Below are 22,172 nucleotides of genomic sequence, written 5' to 3' on the forward strand. Positions count from 1 at the left end.
TCGCTCGCGGTGACCTCCTCTTTATAATGTAGTAATATCGGCGTAGATATTTTGCACCCGACGACTTTAAGCGCTTTCTAAAAATGTGGAGTATTTTACCAGTGCCTCGTCATGCATACACAATTGCATTTTACATAAGCAACAAATTGTAGACGCGTTTGTGCAACACCGTCCAAGACATTTTCATATGTAACATTGCTAAGTTATGCGACCGAACACGGAGCCACGTCGAAGTTGTTTCACTTTTCCTCGGATACAACGTATTGATTGAATTACATTGACTCGAGTTGCATTATAGCACTCTAATTTTGTTAACATTAAATTAAATTAAATTAATTTTTTAGATAAAACTGAATGTTTACTAAAAGATGCAAAAAGTGCAAAGAATTACAGAATATTACTAAAAGGAAATATTTAAGTAAAATTTATTTTTAACAGCTTTATAATTTATTAAAAATTTTTTATCGGAGATTAATCTAAATTATGTCGAATTATTCCTGTATGTTAATTATATTTAAATTATAAAGTTTGTTCATGTTATTCTTTGCAATTTTTCTGAAAAAAAAATTTGAGATACGATGCATTATTATAAACTGTGATTAAGAAGGTTGACTGCAAATGATAAAATACGGATACGTCACGAGAAATTGTCGCGCGCCATAAACGGCATCCTGCTATTACAGCAATAACACTAATGATAAGGAAACATTTTACCTTACGTTATTATCACCTGACACGTGCGCCTGATAACCCATAAGACACTTGGTAATTAGTGTAAGGCTGTAAGCGGTAATGTTTTCCGTTATTATTTTAGAGTCATAACATTTGTTTTATCCTTCTGCGCGAAATGTCGAGTTTTTGCGGTGTTAAAACTACTTATACTGATTGAACGCATGCATTATACTCCGTCGATTTTTATAAACAATTTTAATTAACAATTATTTATTTTGAATCAAACGTTACGATATTTAATGAACGCTGCGAAGGAAATGATCGTCAATTTCAGTAATACGTGCGGAATCTACTTTTTATCAGTATGGAAATATAAAACTGCACATTTACGTCCAGCACCGTAAACTTATCAACCCCTATTTAAAAAGGAGATGTAGAAATTTCACCGTTGCCCGATTATTTATTTGCATTTCTTGAAAAAATTAAAAATGAACAAAATGATTCGTTACGTAATTCGTCGTATAATATACGTTTAAAATAAAAAATATAAATAAAATAAGCGTCATTAAATAAAATAAAATTTACTATAAAGAGGTTCGAAAAGTACACAGTTTCTTTTCGTGTAGAATTTTTTTAATTCGTATATTAATTATCAGAAAGACTTGGAGCGTCACAAAGATGGTCTCGCAGTCATCGCGGAAATTATATGCAAACGGAAAAAATCATATCTGCCGTTTGCATACAATCAGTCGCGTTAGGAATATTTAGTGACCGTTCGAGGCGAAATTACGGACAGCAATCTCTTTTTCTCAGGAACGATGCCGGGCGAAATGCCTAAACCGGAGTTAGTGCTGGCGGCAAGTATATAATAAGAGTGGCCACTATTATTTCGACACGGTTCCCTCGCGGCCCTTCTCCCCCCGCCTGCTGGCCTCGCTTATGTAATTTTCTCAACTGCCGCGGCGCCGTGAACGAAACGAAATTGAAAGTAAAGCAACCGAACGCTCTTTCGCGGTACGCCGCGTCGAAAGCGCGACGACGAGCCAAAGGAGACGAAGGTGGAAGCTCGGCGAAGGTAATTTCGTTAAGGCAGAAAGGCGCAGAGGATTTCCTGCCCGCTACCCGTCAAGAGGAAGTGGTCGCGGAGGAAACGCTCTCTTTTTATTGAACAAACGTAACTTGCTGAATGGCGCGTTTTTGCGAGCAATGTACCAGCGTTCGTTAAACCCAGGAGGTAATCAACCCTTTGGGTGTTACATTTTCCATTTATTTTCTATTTATTCAAAGGAGTCTTTAGTTTGCGTCACTTGGTCTAAAAGTGTTTCGAGAACTCTCATAAAATTCTTGAATTAAAATATATTTTTTATATTATTATTTCTTTATAAAGATATTATTTGTGTAAAACCGATGGGCGATTTTTAAGTTTTTTCAAGCTCGAAATTTAGAATCGGCGAAAAAGCTTGTCTCGTTGGCGTGGATCGGTTCGTGGGAATGATCTATTTTCCCTGCAAGTCAGTCACTTGGCTAGCCGCCTGACTAAAAGCCACTTATTGCATCTTAGCAGCATCTTCCTAACTCCCCAGACCTTGCTCTCATTTCACCGCTCGAAGAAACAATTAGATTCACACGATATTCATGTTTAAAACTCTCCGCATGCGAAAGCGACTGTTGCTATAATAAAATCGATTCTTGTACGATATTAAAGGAATGCCAGTTAAGAAAGAATCAATTCAAATATTCGAGAATTGAACTAAAAGTTCAAAAAAATGCCTCTAAATTTTATTTTGTCATAAAATACTGTAGAGAACAATTTATGAACAGTTTTGAAGAGAAACTTTTTTAAAACTTTTTTCTTTAAAAAAAAAATATATTTTAATAGCTGGGCACGCATAGAACTTATAGGTCAAGCAGTAAATAAATCACTTTTTTGTTTCTTCAAAAAAAAAAAGAAAAAAAAATTCGTTTCTTTCTAGAGCAGTAAGTACAACTGACTCATCTAATTCGGTGCAAGGTCAAGCGACAATATGTAAAATCTTAAGAACCGATTTCACTAGATGCAACTTCCCTGACCGACACGTAATGTAATAACCCGTTTCACCCTTTTTGTTTCGATGCCCTTACAAACTCGCATGCCGCTATGGAAGATCCATTCCTATCGTCGGTCCTTTGCGATTCTTAAGAATAAGAGAAACGTTGGTATTTCGTCTCGGTCGACTGATTGGCAAAAAATCTGTCAGAAAAACCGCCCGAAGAAAAGAGCGAATGAAAATCGTCAAAGGTGGTTTCCTTGAGCGAAGGTGGCAAAATGAAAAAAGAAAGAAAAATAGGGAGAAAAACGAATGGAGCTCAACCCGGGACTTGGACCGCTTCCTGAAACATATTTCAAATGATGTCGAGGAGAAAAGGGCAGACGGACGAAGGAGCGTCGAATAAATATCGGATGTTTTCGCGCTATAAAAACTCATAATCTTGGCATTGTAGCGTGTAACAACCGGAATAATTTTTAACCAGTCGTAAATGCCCTCTCGTAAACGCTTCCTAATACCACGGCCGTGTTGCCTGCCTCGATTGGTTTTCGGGGAAGGCACAGGTTTGGTGAAAAGTTCTCCCGTCCATCCATCATATTTATCTTTTCCATCATTCCCTTCGAACCCGTAATCCCGAAAGTTTTACGAGTGATACAGTTTCACGAAATCAACTTTTATCACCGACCTTGCGAGCTACAAAATGTGAATATCAATAGTTTCCTGCAGTTTTCCAACGCACATAAAATGAGATGATTTACAGCTTCTTTCGTTGCGATTATGTAGCAGAATGCAATTTACTAGAAAATTAAAATCTGCCGTTTTCAGTTTGGGAAAAGAAAACTTGTAAATAAAAATGTAATTTTTAAAAAATTAATATTAATTACACATAATTTATCTTTGTTAAAAGCATACAGCTTTCAGATTTATCTACCTAATTTGATAAAGCACCGTTTCAAGTGTGAATAATTTTTTAAAATATACAAGTGTACAAATATAAATTTATTTGGCCAAAACATTTATAATAATGAAACTTAACTTGATTGGTGACACGCGAAGAGCAATTATCGTCGTTAAACACGCGGGGCTTGTCGTTCATTAACTTTCTACGGTTTGAAACTTGGACGTAATCGTCCCCTTATCTAATATTTACTGCTTTTACATCCAATTGTATTGGGAAAGGTTACGTAAACGAGAGACCGACTGAAAAATCAGTTTCTCTCTCTTTCCCGCTCCGCCTATCTCCGTCTCGATCTCTCGTTTTCTCTTTCGCGCTCTTTGTCAAGTCTCTCCACTCATGGGTTGCCACAAACCGTCGTTTATGGCCACATCTAAGTTGGCCGAGGCTACATTTTACGGCGCTTCGATCTCAGATGGTTCTTTGGTATCTACGTTTCGTTTCACCCATCTGTCCGTTCAAGGCTGCAACGTTATTCTGCATTTGATTCTTAAAATCTGAATGATTTCTATCATTCGTGATACACGTGAACGACTCTACGTCTTTATTTTTGACAGTATCGTTGTTTTTGACGTATCATATAAAAAGTGCATGTCAACCCAGCTCGATAAAAATCGATTCTGATAAATCGGGGTGAAACAAACGTTTTTTGCATTTCTTTTTCACCCATTGATGCTTCGATAACCATCGAGTCCTAACTAGAAACCGACGTGTGAAATCATGTCGAGGTAACTTATCCAGATGTCGTTCGACTTTTCATCGTTACGAGGCTGTTATTGTGACGAAACACGACTTAGCCGCAACAGTTGAGACAAAAGATAATGTGTGACTAGATAAAACACGTACAGCGATATAGGGCATTGCACCGCCGGAGCAATGAAGACACAAAAGAAAGCAAAGTACGCTCAAGATAAAATAACAAAGTTCGTCAATAAGTAAGAATGTTCAACAAAGGATACCTAGCGAAAGACAATCGACAGTTCTTAATTTCAAAATTACATTATAATTAGTTATTCTCGAAACTGGCCAGTATTTCGCGCATTAAATTATTACTTCTATAATTATCGATAAATAAATTCAATAAAACGTTACAGAAATTTTTTACAAGTATGTGCAATGGCGCTTTGCTTTAAAAAATAAATAAAATAAAATAAACGTACGGACACCGGAGTTTTGAACCGCCTCTATTTCTAAGACGTAACAAGTGCCTTATCTCCCAATCGGTCTTTTTATCTTACGCGCGACATTGTATCTCGATCTCAGCGATTTAACGTGCCGTATCTTCCGCGTCGTAGAAGACACGGCGGAAAGAATCACGGATCGACGACGCGATCCACTCTCTCGTTTCCGGCGACTCAAAGAAAATTACTCAACGGCCACCCTAAGTGCGATACACGTGAACGATAAGGCGTCCCCCGCGACCATTCCGTTTCTCCTTATCGGACGAAACTTCAAACGCGATTGCCCACGCGGGCGTTTCAATTTTCCGTGTGACCCAATTTCGCAACGCGTCGCGTACGCAACGATTGCTCCAGCGGATCCTCCGCTGGTTTCTCGGCGTTTTCCACGTGCTCGAGAGCGCGATGCGCGATGCCGATGCAAAAGCAACGCTTCGTCTTTTGAGTCATTATTGTAAGCTACCACCTAAGAATTCTCTCACGAAATTACCAACTTGAAACTGATCCCCGTCATATCGCGAAAAAAAAGAGAAAAATATAGCGCGCGCCATTCTCGCGAGCCATTAATGCGCATATTTATTTCAAGGCTTTGATTTTGTAACCGGCACGTTTTTCATGACGGAAATAACCGCAGGTCAGCCATTTCGCGCGTTTTGAATTTGCATATTCACTAAGTGACAAGCAAATAAAGGAATTATCATAAATCTTGGTCACACTTTCCTTATCGCCACTTAATGTAACGCTAAACGACACGGGGCGCTATTACCGCGTCCCGATAATTTTCGCCGTTATTATTTCACACGCGAGATTAAAAAGTTACTTTTGTGAGCGATCGCGCACGTTTAACGCGCGCCAATATTTTCCGACCGGTAATTGTCACACCTATGATTTTATTGTGCGCGAAAATAGAACTTTATCGCTAAAGTATAATGCAGAACGTTGTGAGTGATAAAATAAAAGTTTATTTTCGCGAGTAACAAATCGTACATATTAATAATGCTTCTTGTTTCGTCGTCTAACTTTTCACGTTTTATAAGCTATGTTTATTTTATTACGAATATTTTAAAAAATGATCAGGACGCGGTTGAATCGATCAAATAATCGCGGTTGATTGACTCAACGATGCGTGTCTCAATATTTCTAATATTTGTTCAAAGTTTCGTCAAGAAATTCCTAGCGTATCGACGATTATCACGACGATGAAGTTACGCCTAGATTTTTATCGCCTTTCTCATTCTTTTTTCGTTACTATTTCATTTATCAAGTATACCTTTGAGAAATCGGTAATTTATTGCGATTTTTTGATGTCACTGATCCTTACTGATTCCACGCTGTATTCAATGTCATTCAAGCTTTTGTCAACTCTTTAAAAAAACGCTTTTATTGTGTCCATTTGTTCCTTCATTTGTAGTTAACTTTATGGTCGCCTTGACTGAATCGTTAGGCATAGCGTTATGCGTTATTACACGCTTTTCGGTATTTTATGTCTTTTGAGAAATTGATTTCGAGCGGCAGTGCACGTAAGATAATATAATCATTGTATCTCTCCGAAAGTCGGAGAGCAGCGTCGCCTACTTTTTACGACACCGCGCAACACGTAAGTATTACGAGGCTGACAAAGGTGAGCATTTCAACTGGAAATATAGATTTCGTAATGTATATTTCCATATTCACCATCCGTGTTGCGCGACTCGTCAACGCGCGAGAATAGGACGCTTTTCGAAAAAGAATAATTGCCCTTCTACAACAACGATAAAAATTATATGTATAAACTGCATCTTATTAGCACAATTTTTTTTTTAATTTTAGAATGATTAAATTATCTTAATTTTGGTATAACAGAAAAAAACGTTAAAAAAATTTTTTTTTAATTTTAACAAGACATTTAGATTTTTCATTATATTTGGAGATCAATCTCCGTTTTTTTTTCTGAAATATATTGAAAGCGTTAAAACTACCCGCAGTCCATCGACGAGAGCGGCGAGAAAGAAAATGAGAAAAATTCTTCCTGGACTGTTTCACCTCGCGTTGTACGCAACCGGGAGTAGTGCCTCGCGTACGTACACCGAAAAGCAGATATAGCGTTTTCTACGGCGACAGCGGCTAACGTACGTAATCCTAGGTGGCAGAGACAGGGAATGAGAGAACGGGGGGAAATTAGTCTTCGGCAACCGGCCGGCGCGGTACATACATGCGACACATGTGAAACTCGACGCACACGACTCTAAAGTCACGTTCGCTAGCTGTCGTCGGCGCAGCAAACGCCATATCTGCTTTCCAGCGTACATACGTACGTATGTACATTGCGCTCTCGCGCATGAGAGTGCGGCGAGTCGTGCAACGCGTGTGTGCACATGCCGATCGCGCTGCGTGCGTGCGTGCATGAATGCTTGCTCGGGCATTAGCAACGCGTATAAGCGCGCACCGAGTGTAAGTAGGCCACGGGTGCTTTCACACGATAAGACCTTATCAGAGGCGCGCGCGTACGCCTTTAGTTCGTATCGCGTGCCCTCCTGGCTCCACTGCCCCCTGGAACTTTACTGCTTCCTTACAATCTTGACCCCCTCGCGCCCTTCTCCGCGCTTTTTTCTCGTGTGCGTCCTCTTTCTTCCGCCCCTCGGCGCCGCTCGTCTTCGTCGGTAGTATCAAGAGATTATTCAATCTTTACTATTATGCCCGCGATAGAAAAATTACGTGCGAGCTATATCCGTGACAGGTGTAAAACCGCACGACGCACAATGTAGAAGAAATTTCAGTAAATTTACAGTGGCAATGGCTACAAGGTTTTATTATTATTCATATTAATTTTGTAATAAATAAATTACGCAGTTTTACATGTAATTTTTATCATGTTATTGCCATTTGGCGTTATTATAAATTTGGAATAACAAAATGATGAGTGAAATGTAGTCCAATCTGCGTTTTACGTTATTCTGTTATTTGGAATGTAACGTTACGTTAGAACAGTTTTACCGAACAGGTTCGTCGCCGTAACGAGAAAGAAATGGTCACTTGTGTTAGAATATCAGGAAGAATTGAAATTAATTCAGTCAAATAAACCGTGAAAACCAACAACAGTTTGATTTATAAAGAGAAAAGAAATTGGCTAGCAAAAAAGCTGGGAACGTCGTTAGGAAAAAGGGTATGGCATGGGGTAAATCAGAGTCGTTTCTCAAACGTGACCGTTGACACAATTTTCATTTACTAGATGAGTGTAAAAAGTGAAAGTTGAAAGATTATCGCTGAAAACGTCACAATAGTACTTTCTGCGTCACTTCATTCGAGTCACTTTTAGTCCATATTTCACCGGCGGACGTACAATGTAAACCTGCCTCCAAAATCCTTTTACAAAATGCAACAGAGAAATGTATAATTCTCTCCCGAGAAGAATATATTGTTACCCAATTTTGTAAACCGAACCTTTCTTCTTATCATTTTTCTTTCTACAATAGATAAATGATTCGAGCCTCGAGCTTTCGTTCCACCTTTTTTCATTAAATTAAAAGTCAACACGTGCAAAACGCATCTCAATTTTAATTTGATAAATTATTTATTCGGACATAGATCAAAGTCAGTCTCACCCCGAAAATAAATACCGATTGTAAAGCGCTAATAGCGAGGTTAATGCTTAATTGGCGTAATTAACAACACCGGGTTCCAGGAAGTCGGGCGTCCGGCCGACAATCGCGCATTGTCGGCGTAAATTCAGGCGGCTATCTGCTTTGCATTATTTCGTAACGCGTCCGAGAGAGAAATTTTCCCCGCATGAGCGCGCTTACGAGCGCGACGAGATTTTCTCCGCGTGTCACGTCCATGGACCGCATCGGGACGCGTTAACGCGGCGTGCAAATAACAATGTGGAGACCTTGAGACCGCAATGGTGCAAGGCACCGAGCGCAAAACGCTCGCATAACGCTTTGCAGCGCATTACATAATGACCCGTGATGCGAATGCAGCGTCCGCCGCGCTCGAAACCGAGAGATTAGGATTTAAAGGAAAAAAAAAAAAGCAAAAAGGTAGCGGAAAGGTAGCGCGCGCGTAACACGTGCGCCTAAGCGGACGTTTAATTGCGTGCCGAGTCAAGGCAACAGATAATTGTGCGATCGATTTATCGTGCGGCGGCCGTCTTATCGGTGCTCTCCAAATGTCAACAATTAGTATTCTAATAGAGAAAACAATTCCGCTTGATCTCGAGCTCTCGCCGCGGACACTGGTAAAATAATTATTCGCGTGTCGCAATATCGTTTTTCTCGTTTCAGCGATAAAGGTATTTCTGTGCCTCCGCCTAATCGCGATAACGTAACAAAGGGCCCGTGGGGTTGCGCTCGAAAGTGTCACTTCTATCTCTCGCCCAACGATCGCTGAAATATCTTTAATGATTTACCAAACGATCCGTCAATCGCGTTATTGTTCACACGTAATTTCAAGTGCTTTCTAGAAATGTAAAAAAACATAAAAGGAACGCGTTAATGTACGATAAATACCGAGTACATGGGTAAAAAATGCCGTCGTAAAGGAGATACCGCCGCACCGACGGGAAAGCACCGGGAAAGAAAGCGGAAGCGACGTAGTCGCGGATGGCCGTGAGCTAATGAGTGAGAGTTGAATAATTGAGTTCTTTTCGAAGCTAATCATTCTCGACGCTTATCTCCCACGCGCTTTATCTAGTGAGATTGCAGTCGCTTTTTATAAATCTGCCGTATGTAATGCAAACAATTCGCTTTTATTTATAACATATTTCCTACACTCGTTCGCATTGCACGTTTAACAATTAATATCAATTAATTATTAATATTAAAATTTTATTTTATTTTATTATAAAGATTTATTATACATAAATGTATCTTTTAAAATTAGTTTTAATAAAATGTATTATCAAAATTAAAAGCAGTGCGCTTTAAATTATAAAAAGAAATGAAGTCGATCAATTTTCTGACAATGAGAGAAACTCAAGTAGTGTCGCTAGTCGTTTTCGCGTCTCATCTCATCTTTGGATGCATCGGATCCGAATGATGATTGCGTCAACGCCTCTAACCGTTTCCATCGGCGGTGAGCCGCCGTTTCAGAAAGACGACCGCTTATGCAATCCAGCCGTTGTTTTTTTTTTCCTATTTTCTTATGGCGCGGCGCGCGCGTATTCTTCTTTGGAAAGTCGAGGTCTTGGCTCATTATCTGGCCACGTATGTGGAAAAGAGACCTTATCATTCGCCGCCAAGGTGCAGATCTGCAGTGCTTAGTCAGCACGCGCGTCGTTTCGCGAAAACCTTCGCGGTCGCGCATTCAATTCGCCTTTCACTGAATCGCATCACCGGTATTGCGGCGTTTCATAAAATTATAACTACGCGAGATGGATCATCGGCGTGTCAGGTCGCGATCTAATTTCTTAACTTCTAACCCTGCCAACGCTGTCAATAAAATAATCCGTGAAAATAAAAAAAGGAAATTAAAGAGGGGACTTCTTTTAATAAAACATCTAATAATTTACTTTTTGTCGTAAAATAAATATACAAAATTGTGGGTACTTGGGAAAGTCCCAGCTTTCGTAAACTATTTATCTTGCGGAGGAAGCAGAAAGCAGCAATTAAGAAAAGCGTTAATAATCTCCCGCTTGGCGCGGAATTCCTTTCCCGTGCGGAATTTTCGCTACCCTCAAGGTTAGTATTATTTTGCGCGGAACACTTTCGCGCCAGTATCCTTCACAACGAAAATTCTCAGCCGGCTCCGATTGTATTTTAAGAGAGAAAGAAAGAGAGCGCGCGCTTGCAAGCGTATTTCTGTGAACTACTGTACGTGCAAAGTAGAAGGTTACCGCATGACATCAGCCGGAGCCATTAACTACACTCTATTACTTGGTTCTCCGCGACGATAGCACAATCGCGTTTTGTTCTATTACCGATATACGCGATCGCCAGGCGATCCGCTCGGCAGTGGGAGGGGGAGGGGGAAAAGCACCGATAAAATCAGGCTCGAGATAAGGCACACGTGTCGCTCGCAGGCGGCACATCCCGGTGTAATTAAAATCGTGGAGCGGGCGATTAGCGGATGGGTTTTTATTGACTGAAATAAGAACAGATCTGCGATAAGGCGGGTATGCGCGCACGCTCTCGCGCCCGGCGACATCTTTTCCTCCGCTAATAAAACCGCATAACGATGTCAACTTGCGCAACTAGTTTCACACGTTTTCAATTGTCTGAGACATCGGACCCCGAACTGGGGCGTGAGGAAATTCCTAAGCGGCACGGGCAAAATAGCGGACGCTTCTTGGGGACGGTAAGCAGACGTCGGTCGTTGATAAAGAAATATCGTTAATCCTAATTCCCTCGCTCGCCGTCATTTTGATTCTTAATCTTGCGAGTACGTTCTATCGCGAACGGGAATGACTGTCTCTCCAATCGCGTACTTTTTCATTTTTCAAAAAATAGACGGATTTATTTCGTTTCGCGCAATGACGACGCGAGGAATTCTAATTCCAATAAGAAATCAGCGCTCTAATAAACTGCATTTTTTCCCTATATCTTCGACGAACCGCGACAGCCGTGAAAATAATTGCAAGCGAAATTGTCCCGACTTCGCGCCTGACGGCCGAGATCGGTGCTCATTTTTCTACTCCTTGAAGTCCTCGCGGAACTCTCGCGTTTCCCGACGTCGCACGCAAATAAGCATCTATCGATGCTAATGACAAGTGCACACGCCCGTGCAGCCTCGTTCCTATTTTAGAATCCACTCGATCTTTCCGCGAAGAGGCGTTACCGCCTTTCATTAGGCGTCGCGCGACAAAAAGCGCTGCGCTCTAAGACGCCCGAGGATCCTTTCGCTCGCCGTGCCTCCTGATTATCCGTCCAGTCCGCCGCATATTTTTTCTATTCAACCGTATGCATGTATTTGTCCATATCTGTGAACGTGCGCGCAGTAAAAACTGTAAGTGTTATGCTAAGTCGCATAATCCATAGTCATATTTCCGGAACGAGATGTTGCAACGCTTACTGCAGGAAGGCACGGCTTATCAGCCGCTGCGGTAAATTAGAAGGCATTACGACTTGAATTATTCCGGAGAAAAAATTTCGCCAGGGTGGACGCCAACGATATCACCGGGGACGCCAAACAATACCGAAGAATACCCGCTCGGAATAACTTAATCTCATTTCGCGGCTGCTTTTTGACAAACTCCTCCACTTTGTTCGTCTCTTTCAAACTGTTGAAATTACAGCCGCGAGTTGATCTCTAGCTTAAATTTCTACTCGCGTCTGGGAATGTATTATGTAATGACGATCGTTTTTCTAAACGTTATGTCAAACGCGAGGCGTGCGGGTGTATGTGTATGCGTGTGGCGCGCGTGGACTGAAATGGCAACCTTGAAACTTAGGCACCACTTCCACCTTCATCACTTCCATTAGCCGAGCACCATCGCTATCTCCCGAGCAAACGGCCGGTAGCGGCGGAAGGAACGGCGACGGGTACGTCGATGCAGCGGTGGCGACTAATAGAACGGGAGAGGAGAGAAAGGGACGAACCGGGGGGAGGGAGGGGGGGAGCCCGCCGTGTTGGCGGAACGAAAGGAAGAAAGAAGAACTCCTCTCTGCACAGGTTACACGCGCGGCCCTTTCTTTTTCCCGCGACTCTCCCTCCCTTTCCGCGTCCGGCTTTCAGCTGCGAGGAGCAACGCGCCGCGCGCCGTGGTGCGCAAACCGGATTCGCAATAAAACGAATCTCGTCTCAAGATGTACGGGACCGGAGAGAGAGGATCCCAGCAACGTCCGCGGCGCTCAAACTGGATCTCGGCCTTTCCACTTCTCGCTCGCCGTATTCTCTTTCTCCTTCCTCCTTCCGCCCGCGCCCTCGCTTCACCCGGTTATCTCCTCGTTCGTCTAATGCTCCTCCGCCGCGGCCCCCCCGCGCCCATTCGTACAATCTCCTTCGTGAGAGAGACGCCCTTCCCCTCGCTCGTTGACCCGAGTGAAAGGGACGTCGAAAGAAGGGTCGGCTGAAACGGCCCCGAGTTGTGAGAAAGGTGCAAGTACGATCACTTCCAACTATTTCGCCGACACGAGCGCTGGAAAAGAAACGACGAAGACGGCGAGGTGAGAAAGGCGAATTAACAAGGTAAAGCGAGCGAAAGGACGGAGGGAGCCGGTAAAGCAGCTGAGAAGAAGGGTGAAATTGTCTCACGGGAAAGAGTCACGACGTCCCGACTGGGCGATGATTAAATATCTCGCAACCGCTACTCCGACGCGACGTGGTTCCCAAGTATCATATAATTTAATTTAATTTAATTAACAATAAAGAAATCAAGTGTTCACTTGCCGCGTAATGCTTTGCACGCTTCTAGTGAACGCAGCAATAATCTCAAACAGGAATACATTCGTACGAGAAAAATCAACGAGGCTGTATGCGCGCTTCCCGATAAAAAGGTGGGACACGTGTGCCGCGCGATCGCGTCGTTTGAAAAGGCTGAAGTTCCCTCGGAAGCGCAAACACACAGGCGAGAACGGGGGAGAGAGTGGAGTGTTTAATTGCATGTGTGCCGAGGCAGTGAGAAGGAGGACCTTGTGATTCTTCTCTTCTCCCCTACCCTCTCTTCTCTCGTACGCACACGTTAACGCACACAAGTCTCTCTTCCGCACATAATGATAAACAGCCACCGCGTACTCCCTGCAGCGATTACGCAACCGCGCCTGGCCTTCTCGTGTGCCGATTGTAAATTAGACCGCATCATAAATAAATTGCGCCGGGGCGCGCGAACGGCCGGCGAATCGCGAATTAATTACGCCCAGCACAATTAATGCATCGAGTCGTGATAGCGCGCGAACGTTCGCGCGTAACGCATCGTCGTGATAATTCTTTCGGAAATAAGCCCACCCCGATAACGATATTCGACTTTAATCACCGATAAATCGCCTCCGTTAGTCGTTCGAATTCGCAGTCAAAGTTTCTTCGCAAAACAAAGGGGGTAAAAATAAAAAAAATTAAAAAAAACAAGAAAGCAACTGATTGTTCATCGATGCTGATCTCGGGGAAGCTGCACGGGGAATATTACCTCGCAAGTTATATTTGCCCAAAAGGTCACAGATTTCTCATCGATTAACGATTAAATGATCCGTCGGTTGACATTTTTTACGGTTACGCGAAAAGGGTAAGTATCCGATCGGTGGGCATTCGAGATTCGATGCGATCTGAAAATCACGGTTCGACAATCAAATTAATAATCCTAATGGCGTTCCGAGAAACGGAACAACGTGTAATCTCCAGCTTGCTTTATCGATTTAATTGAGGCACTGAAATACCGAGCGACAGTTGTGCAAGATTTCTTCACTCGATCAAATATTACATTTACAAAATCGATCATAAAATGCCTTCTTTTATTTGCCGCATAAATTTTCTGTTTAATTAAATCCTCGCGTTAAGTAATCCAGATTTATTGCGGATTCGACAATAATTCCAGAGTCAACCGGCTGAAAGTTGCGCGGCATAGAGTCCGTCGTTGCGTGCGCAAGTGCGCAATATCAGTCAGAATATTAAAAGAAATCAAGTAAATGGCTGTTTCTCGTTTCGTCAGCTGTTTCTTGCCGGAGTGCGGAAGGCCGCGGCAGCTAGAAGGAGGAAGCTGCGGGTGCTGGGACGGGCGAAGCCACCGAATCCGCTGCATCGACGGCCGCGGCATCAGCTGTTTCCACGACCTCCTTTCGTCCGCCGACGGCCCTCGGACGAGATTCTGTCTAATGCGCGCTAAGTATAGCCCGACGGTGCCGCAATCCCGCGTCGTCACGCGTACCAGATCCGATCGGGATGACAATTCTTGCCGCGGGGTCAGCGGGGAGCAACGGATGGACCCGGGCGCGTCAAAAGCGAGATCGACACGAAAGCTCGCGTGTCGCCGGCCATCGTTGCCGAATAACGACCTAACAATTGAATTCTCGTTGACGGAAAATCGCGTATCGAGGAGAGGAGGAAAGGCGCGGGAGAACTGGAGAGGCACTTGCATAACGCACTTTTGACACGCGCTTGATTCGAAACGCCGCGCCGGAGACAATCGCGCGCTTTCGATAACAGCCGCGTTACATAAAACGGTGACGGAGCGGCGCGTTTATTAATCCACCTGCTTCCGACGTATTTTCCTGATAGTCGATGAGTTTTTTTTTTTTTTTTTTTTTTTTTTACTTAAGTAACCGTTTTTATCAGAGGATTCGCGAACCTTAATAATTTACTTTTGTATGAATTTCTAATGAGCGAGCAGGTGGCGTTTTCCGCGGACTTGAAAAGCGAAGAGAACGAAAGTGTTACTGATTTTCGTCGCGGCTGCAGGTTCGCTGGTTGAAAACGAAAACTTGTGGTCCGGTGGCGAGCGGAACGGTGAACATTAATCGGACGGTGTTTACCGTCGAATCATTCAAGCATTTCGCTATCGATCGCTCGTAAAACGCTCGAGTCGCCGCAATAAACGAGCACCGGCGTCGATATAATTCCACCTGATGAGAAAGAGACCTTTACGTGCCGCCTCTGTGTTTTTCGAAAGAGACAGAGACAAAAAAAAAAAAAAAAAAAAGAGAAAGAGAGAGCAAGAAAAAAAATGAATCAAGGCTGATGAATATTAAGAAGAGTATTTCGTCGCAACAATGCGATGGAAAAAAAGAAGAAGAGAAGATGAAAGAGAAGGGGCCAGCCTCGCCAATGAGTCGGAGGAAAAAGCGTGCGTGGAAACTCTGAGAAAAGATGGAGGGACCGAGGGCGGAGTGAGAGTCGTAAGAATATGAACGGCTCGCCAATGATGAACTAGAAAAAATGTGGAAGCGGAACGAGACGGAGGAAGCGTGAGAGGGCGGGATGGAGGTCGTAGAATGCGGGAAGGGAAAGAAAAAAAATGCGAGAAAGAACAAGCGGATGCTACGGAAGAACCGTGGGCGACGGCGAAGGGCCATGAAGGAATCTAGGAAGAAGCTGACGGTGGATCGCGCTCCATTCTTACGTGCCTCATGCGTTCCTGTATTACATTACACCATCGCGGTGACGAAGAGCGTTCCCTGAATGACGAAGATAGAAAACCAGTATATGGAAGCTGCGCTGAGTGTACGTCTTCACGTACACGCTGAGACGATATTGAGAAAAAGATAAAAGAAGGGAAGAGAGAGCGAGAGCGCGGCGCGGAAAAAAAAGCTAAGGGTGAGAAAGAGAGAGAGAAAGAGAAAGAGAGGGACAGCCGGGAGAATCGTGCTCCAATAAAACGGACGGGGACTGGAGAGTGTGCTCTTATCGCCCTGTGCATATGCACTGGCGGAACGTGTAAACCACCACGTGTGCACGCGAAGACGTGCAGCGTGCACTTACACACATCCGTGTACACGCATATCGCAAACCACGCGGAGAGAAAGAGAGAAAAAGATAGAAAGAGAGCGCAACACCTCGCCAATAAGACCTAGGCAAGAGAGCTATTTGTAATGCAATAGTGAGAGCACTAGTGGGGAAAAGAAGAGTGGAGGGAAGTAGTGGTAGGTGGAGTACCTTTGGTGGGGAAGAAAGAGAGAGAAAGGGAGAAGGAGAAACACCCAGGCGGACGTGCGAAGAGGGAAAAGGCGAGACGGAGGTAAAGAGATGAGGGGAAGCAAAGGCGCGGGCGAGAGAAAGAGAGAGACGAAGAAAAAGAAACGGAGGAAAGGTGCTACTCAACGAGGAGCCAATACCACGGTCGTTTTGCAAATAAACGCGAGATCGCGAGGCCTCGTCACCGGCGAGGAAATTACGGAACGCTCAAAGGCTCGCCGCTAAGAAAAATGCACTTTTTGGAATCTCATAAATCTATGCAACCACCTAAGCTTCTTCTTTGCCACCCGCCACTATTACGGCTACTGTCACTATCACCGTCGCCGTCGTCACCGTGACCACCACCACCGCCGCTAGTTGCCGACACACGTTGGAGAATCGCCGATGTGCCACTACTACCAACGAGTCAAGTAACCACCACCACCGTCGCACCACCTCCTGCCGGTCGTCCGGCTCTACCTCTCTTTGCGCTTACCTAGGACAGAGAAAGAGAGAGCGCGAGCGAGAGGGAGAGTGAGAGCGGGAGAGTAAGAGAGAGAAAGGAAGAGGTAGAGAGTGAGAGAGGGTCCCGGCTTTGCGCAAAAGTTACGACGGAGCGAGGAGCAGTGAGACACATCGCGGAGACCGGAAGAGAACCCTCTCTCCCTGAAGAAGTTCTCCGGTGTAAAGAAAGAAAGAGAGAGAGGGGGAGAGAGAGAGAGAGAGAGAGAGAGAGAGAACCAAACAAGAAGAACGGAAAAGGAAGACAGACTGAGAGAGAGAGAGAAGAAATAACAGAAAGACAGACAGAAAGAAAGACAGAGAAAGAAAAAGAAAGAGAGGGAGAGAGAGAGAGAGAGAAAGATAGCAAACACGCGCGAAAAACATACGACGACTTCAATCAAGAGTGTCACCGCTCGTACACGCGCGGGAGTGTGATACGGACCATCACGCGGAAAACTAACAACGAGTGTCCTCCTCGCCGATCGCCGCGTGTTCGCGTCGCGGGGACACGTGGTGGCCAAGTGTCCTTCCCGTTTCCGGACGTGGGGTTCTGCGAAAGTGAGTCCAGATTGGACCGGGCCTTGCCCGAAGTGATCTCGTTGAAGGTGCGCGAATCGATCACGGGCGTATCGATGTTATTATTTTCAACAATCGAGAGTGACGTTTGGAGGACGACAGACCTATCTCCCGCTGCGACAAATTATCTACGCGCGTTTTCGTTAATCAGTACATTTTCCTCGGCCAGGCACAAAAAGAAAGGACTTCCACGGAGGCCTCTGACAGCTCCAATCTGTCGTGCTTGAAGTCCGCTCTGCCCGAGGCTGTCAAACTGTTGGCCGATTCCAGTCGGGTCGCTGACAGATCGCCGAAAAAGAGACACGAGAAAGTGCGGGAACCCAAGACAAGGCGAACGAAAGGCGAGAGAAAGAGGGAAAGAAGAAGGTGCTTCGGGGCTGGGAGCAGAACTCGCTGCACGCTCTCCGCTTACGTACCAGCAAGAGTGAGCCGCGTTGTGTAAGAGCTGAAAGTAAAAGTTGAAACCGTCGACTTCGCGGGAGCGCGTGTTGCGCGCGCTAAAATCCGATCCTGCCTCCTGCGAGGTATCGCCAAATATCTCTCGCCTCTCTCTTCGCCGGTCTTTCTCCGGGCGTGCTTTGCCAGCGTCGTTCTTTTGTCGCGAAAAACCCAAGGAGCGAAGAACGGAAGAGGAAAACGAAGTGACAGCGTGTACATGTGCGTGCTTTTGGGACTCGTATGATCGTGAACGCCTTTTGGATACCTTTGGCGAGAAATCTCACCGATGTGAGAGTTCCGAAGTGGATGGTCTAGAGAGAAAAGAAGAATCGGAAGAAGAACGGCTCGTTGCGTAACGGGATTTTTAATCCGCCGCTTCGCGAAATACGCTCGCGCGTGGTGTTCTAATCGCCGCGGTGCTGTCCAGACGTGGTTTTCTCCATCGAGGTGGGCATCGGGGGAACGAAAACGCGGGTCGTTCCACGCGGCGCTGACAGCGGAGAACGAGCGATGGAAAGTGATCGGTCCCGCGCGTTTCACTCCGTCCACCGCGTAACGCGAGTGTTCAAGGTCACAGTCGCTGGTACCCCGCCGGTAATTCGTTTCCGGAGTAGCTAGAGAGCGACTCGTCGTCGTCATCGTCGTCATCGTCGTCTTCGTCGTCGTCGTTGTGGTGCGGTATCGTCCCGGTGGCCGCCGTGGAAGAACTTTGCATCGCGCGCGTAAATTCAACCCGTCTTTCTCTCTCTCTCTCACTCTCTCTCTCTCTTCCTCAATTCACGATCAGCGGCGCGCTCGCTTTTACCGCGCTGCCTCGTCCGGGCGCGAGGAGTTTCGCAAAAGGGATTACAACACGCAGAAGAGAAAGGAGACAGACAGACGGAAAGGGAGACGCGAAAGGGAAAAGGACGGCGAAGAAAGAGAGAGAGAGACAGCGCGAGACGGTGAGAGAGAGCGGGCGCGGAAGGAGGTGGTGGCGGCGAAGGAGGAGAGACCGTGATACCGCGGGAGGAAGACGAGGATTTTTCGCGCGGAGGACGGGAGTCCTCGCGGCCGTCGTCTGGCCCGACCACGAGGAGGACCTCGGGTGCGCCGAGGATACGCTCGCTCGGAACGAAGAGAAAGAAGCGGTGAGCAGACCGCGGTAGCGAAGGACGGGGTCTGAAAGACGATCCGGATGTGGCGAGATCCACTCGCTTTCCGCTCTCCCGCACGTTTGGCGATCGTCACGGTGCCCCGCGTCGCGCGACGACGCTGAATCCCTCGCGAGAAATTCGTCGCGCCGCCAAGAGAAAATCGCGGTCGTCGGAACACGCGGCCGCGTGGAATTAAAAGTGCGCTTAAAAAGGTTAGCGGGATAAAAAAGGCGCGCGCGCGAAAGGATAAGAGAAAGGAATAGAAGCCACCTCTCCGAGTCCTTGAGAGTACCCAGCGGGTAAAAGTGCCGCGCGCAGAGCCAGCCGGTTGACCCTGGGCAGTCAGCGGACCCCGTCGGGGGGGAAAAAAAAGAAGGAGAGCGCCCCATCGTCGTTATCGTCGCCCTTTATCACTGCCGCGGACGTCGTCAAGAGAACGTCCCGCGGCGGGTCGACGAACGTCTTTTCGGAAGATCTGCTTCGGAGTAGTCTAGATCGGGGGTGGTGCACCTGCCTGAGACAAAACCACGTGTGTGACGAAACGCCACGGCGCCAGGAGGATTGCGAGAAGCGACCGATCGCCCGCGGCGCCTTCGAAAGTAGTGGACCCTGTCGTTGGGATTTCCGTTCGCGCCAAGTCATGCCCGCGAGTGTCAAGTGATAGTGCCGGGGTGTCTCGAGGCTCGCCGTTTTCCTCGCGCGCGTTTTCCTCGTTCGACATTGACGTCGCCGCATCTGTTCCTCTCGTGCAGTGCTGGTGATCCGTGCCAGGGAATATCAATGTACGTCACGTGCCCGCAACGTCGTCTACGTCGCCGATGTCACGGGATCTCGGCTCGCCATCGCCGGCTCGCAGAAAGTGTGTTCTCCACGTGACTCGACCAGTCAATTCCGTGGGATATATATTGCATCGCGTTGCTCACCCTGGATACCATCGGCGATCACACGTCGGACAGCGAGCGCAGTAGTAGAAAAAGCGCAAGGTGAGGAACAATGAATCGATTTACATGCGCGATTACGTAACGCTCTTTCTCCGCGAAAATCCGTAGCGATCGAAACGGCGTGACGCATCTCTCTCGTTGAATACCAATTAATTGATCTCTGCCGATCCGGTAAGCCGATAGCTCGTAGCCTTGTAAATCCAAGATTAACACGATCGTTATTGTATCGCGCGAGACGCGCTCGTTTCGCGCCAGTGATGCGTTCTACGTTTGCCCTGACATTCGAAATTGGCGTGGCCAAACGTCCGATAAACGCGGATAAAATCCTAAAAGTTTTTTCTCTGCGTTGTAAAAATCAGGTTCCGACTGTAATCCCGGTGATGAATAACTTTCTTCGTGTCCGCGATGCTCGATCATCTGAGCGATTCGAGCAATAACTCTACGCGTAAATCTCGGGATAATCCTCCAAAGTTGTTCGAGCGATTTGAAACAATTCCCAGCCGATGGTTCCGAGTAATCGTATCGTTGCGTAATGTTCCGGCGGCACAGAAATCAGTTAAACGAAGCAAGAAAGGGAGGTGTTATACGAGTGAACCGTCGCTACGAAATCGTAAGCTAAAACCTCGATCTTTCCATTATCGTTCCATATTTCAGCGTAGTTGTCTTTCTCTCCCAACGTGCTCGAGCGAGGGTTAAGGATGATCGATGATGTAATGTTGACACAAACGTTGAAAAATGTTTGCAGTTACTTTTACGGATATGATACGATAAAAGTGAAAAGATACAGGTATCGATCTGACGGCGATCGGTGCTAATCGCGCAATATGATTTTCACGTGGCGGCGATTCCTTAAAACGTCCTCCGGAATTTTTTTTTGGTATTAATAATCGGACATAGCACGGATTTCTGTTCACACATTGAGACGTAATCTAATCTATTAATTCTTTCGTTCAAAGCTCGTGCCGTTTCGTATCTAAACGAAATGGTGAAACTACGAGCGATAATGAGGCAATTGTCGCGGCTGCGGGCCGGCATTCCATGCGATTGGGTGCGAGAGGCGGTGCAAATTAATGCGGCGACATAATTGGCAGTAAAACCGACGGCCAGGCCGAACGTGCAACGTGAGACAGGTAGATAGATTGCAACGGCCAGCGCTGACAATGAGAAAATATGATCGGCGGAACCGCGAAGCAAATGACATAGTTAATGCTGTAAAAAAAAAAGCTGCTCCAGTTTCTGTCTCTAAAAGATCAAGCTGAGTTACGTAACGCACGCGTGGCTAAACTCGTTAAACAATAATACCGGGATACAAATTCCACGCTGTTTATCGTGCACCGATATCCCGCTTCAGTTGAATCATAAATGAGTTTATTTTACGGAATAGAATAACTGCGAAGGCTTCTCTTATTCGCACAATTCGGTAAAAAGGTCGATCGCATTAATACGCGATCGCTCTTTGACTTGTTTGCTCTCATTGTTTTGATGCGAAAAGGCATTTAATAATAACTGTGTTTGCACGCGACAAATGTTTAACGACAAACACGTCACATGCACGCTCTTATCGCCCGATGATTCATAGAAATTTCGAAAGTAGCATTTTGATCGCCGAGATAATTTTGAAGAAGCTGCCCCGAGCGCGAAGGTAAAAATGCGAGAGTGAGAAAAACAGGAAAGCCGCGTAAAATCGTCGCAGGGAATAATATCACGCGCGTCGTAACCAGCGCCTACAAACTCTTCCGTAAGACGGAAAAATTTCTTCCGAGCGTAATAATTCAAGTTCAGCGGCGTACCATGGCCGCAATATGGACGATTGTTGTGTAATCGTTTCGAGAGAAAAAGGCAAAACGGAGAGGAGGAAGAACGAAAAAAAAAGAAAAAAAAAAGAAAAAAAAAAGAAGAGAACCAACGAGCCGCTCCTCTCGCGCAGAGTCGTGGTCATCAATGGCGCGGAATGACGAATCGCAGAGAAAAAGCGATCTCCAGTCAAGGTCGCGTATCGAAAGGAGCGCTCGCCATTTCGCATTCATCTTGCCATTATCTCGCGGACGGGAGGCTACGGTCTCGCGTGATCCGCGGGCGCCGCGTACCGCGAATGCGGCATTAAAATCATCACCGGGGCCCCCGGAAAGGTGAACCGGTCGAAATTCCATGTTTCCGCGGCTTTTTTGTCTGCGCCAGCTTGCCGTGCGCGCTTTACTCGTTTCTAGCCGCGACGATGATCGAAAGTACTCTCG

General features: G+C 45.7%; 1 protein-coding gene across 1 annotated transcript in view; it reads left to right on the plus strand.

The window, feature by feature from the left end:
- The first annotated feature begins 16,904 nt into the window (after nucleotides 1–16,904).
- Ken (ken and barbie) overlaps nucleotides 16,905–22,172 on the plus strand; it is a 30,500-nt gene continuing 25,232 nt past the window's right edge. Inside the window, exon 1 of the mRNA XM_070655808.1 lies at nucleotides 16,905–19,980. The gene's annotated coding sequence lies outside the window, so the exon portion shown is untranslated. The remainder of the gene's footprint in view (nucleotides 19,981–22,172) is intronic.

This window comes from Cardiocondyla obscurior, linkage group LG04 (genome assembly GCF_019399895.1).
Source record: "Cardiocondyla obscurior isolate alpha-2009 linkage group LG04, Cobs3.1, whole genome shotgun sequence".
NCBI lineage: Eukaryota > Metazoa > Arthropoda > Insecta > Hymenoptera > Formicidae > Cardiocondyla > Cardiocondyla obscurior.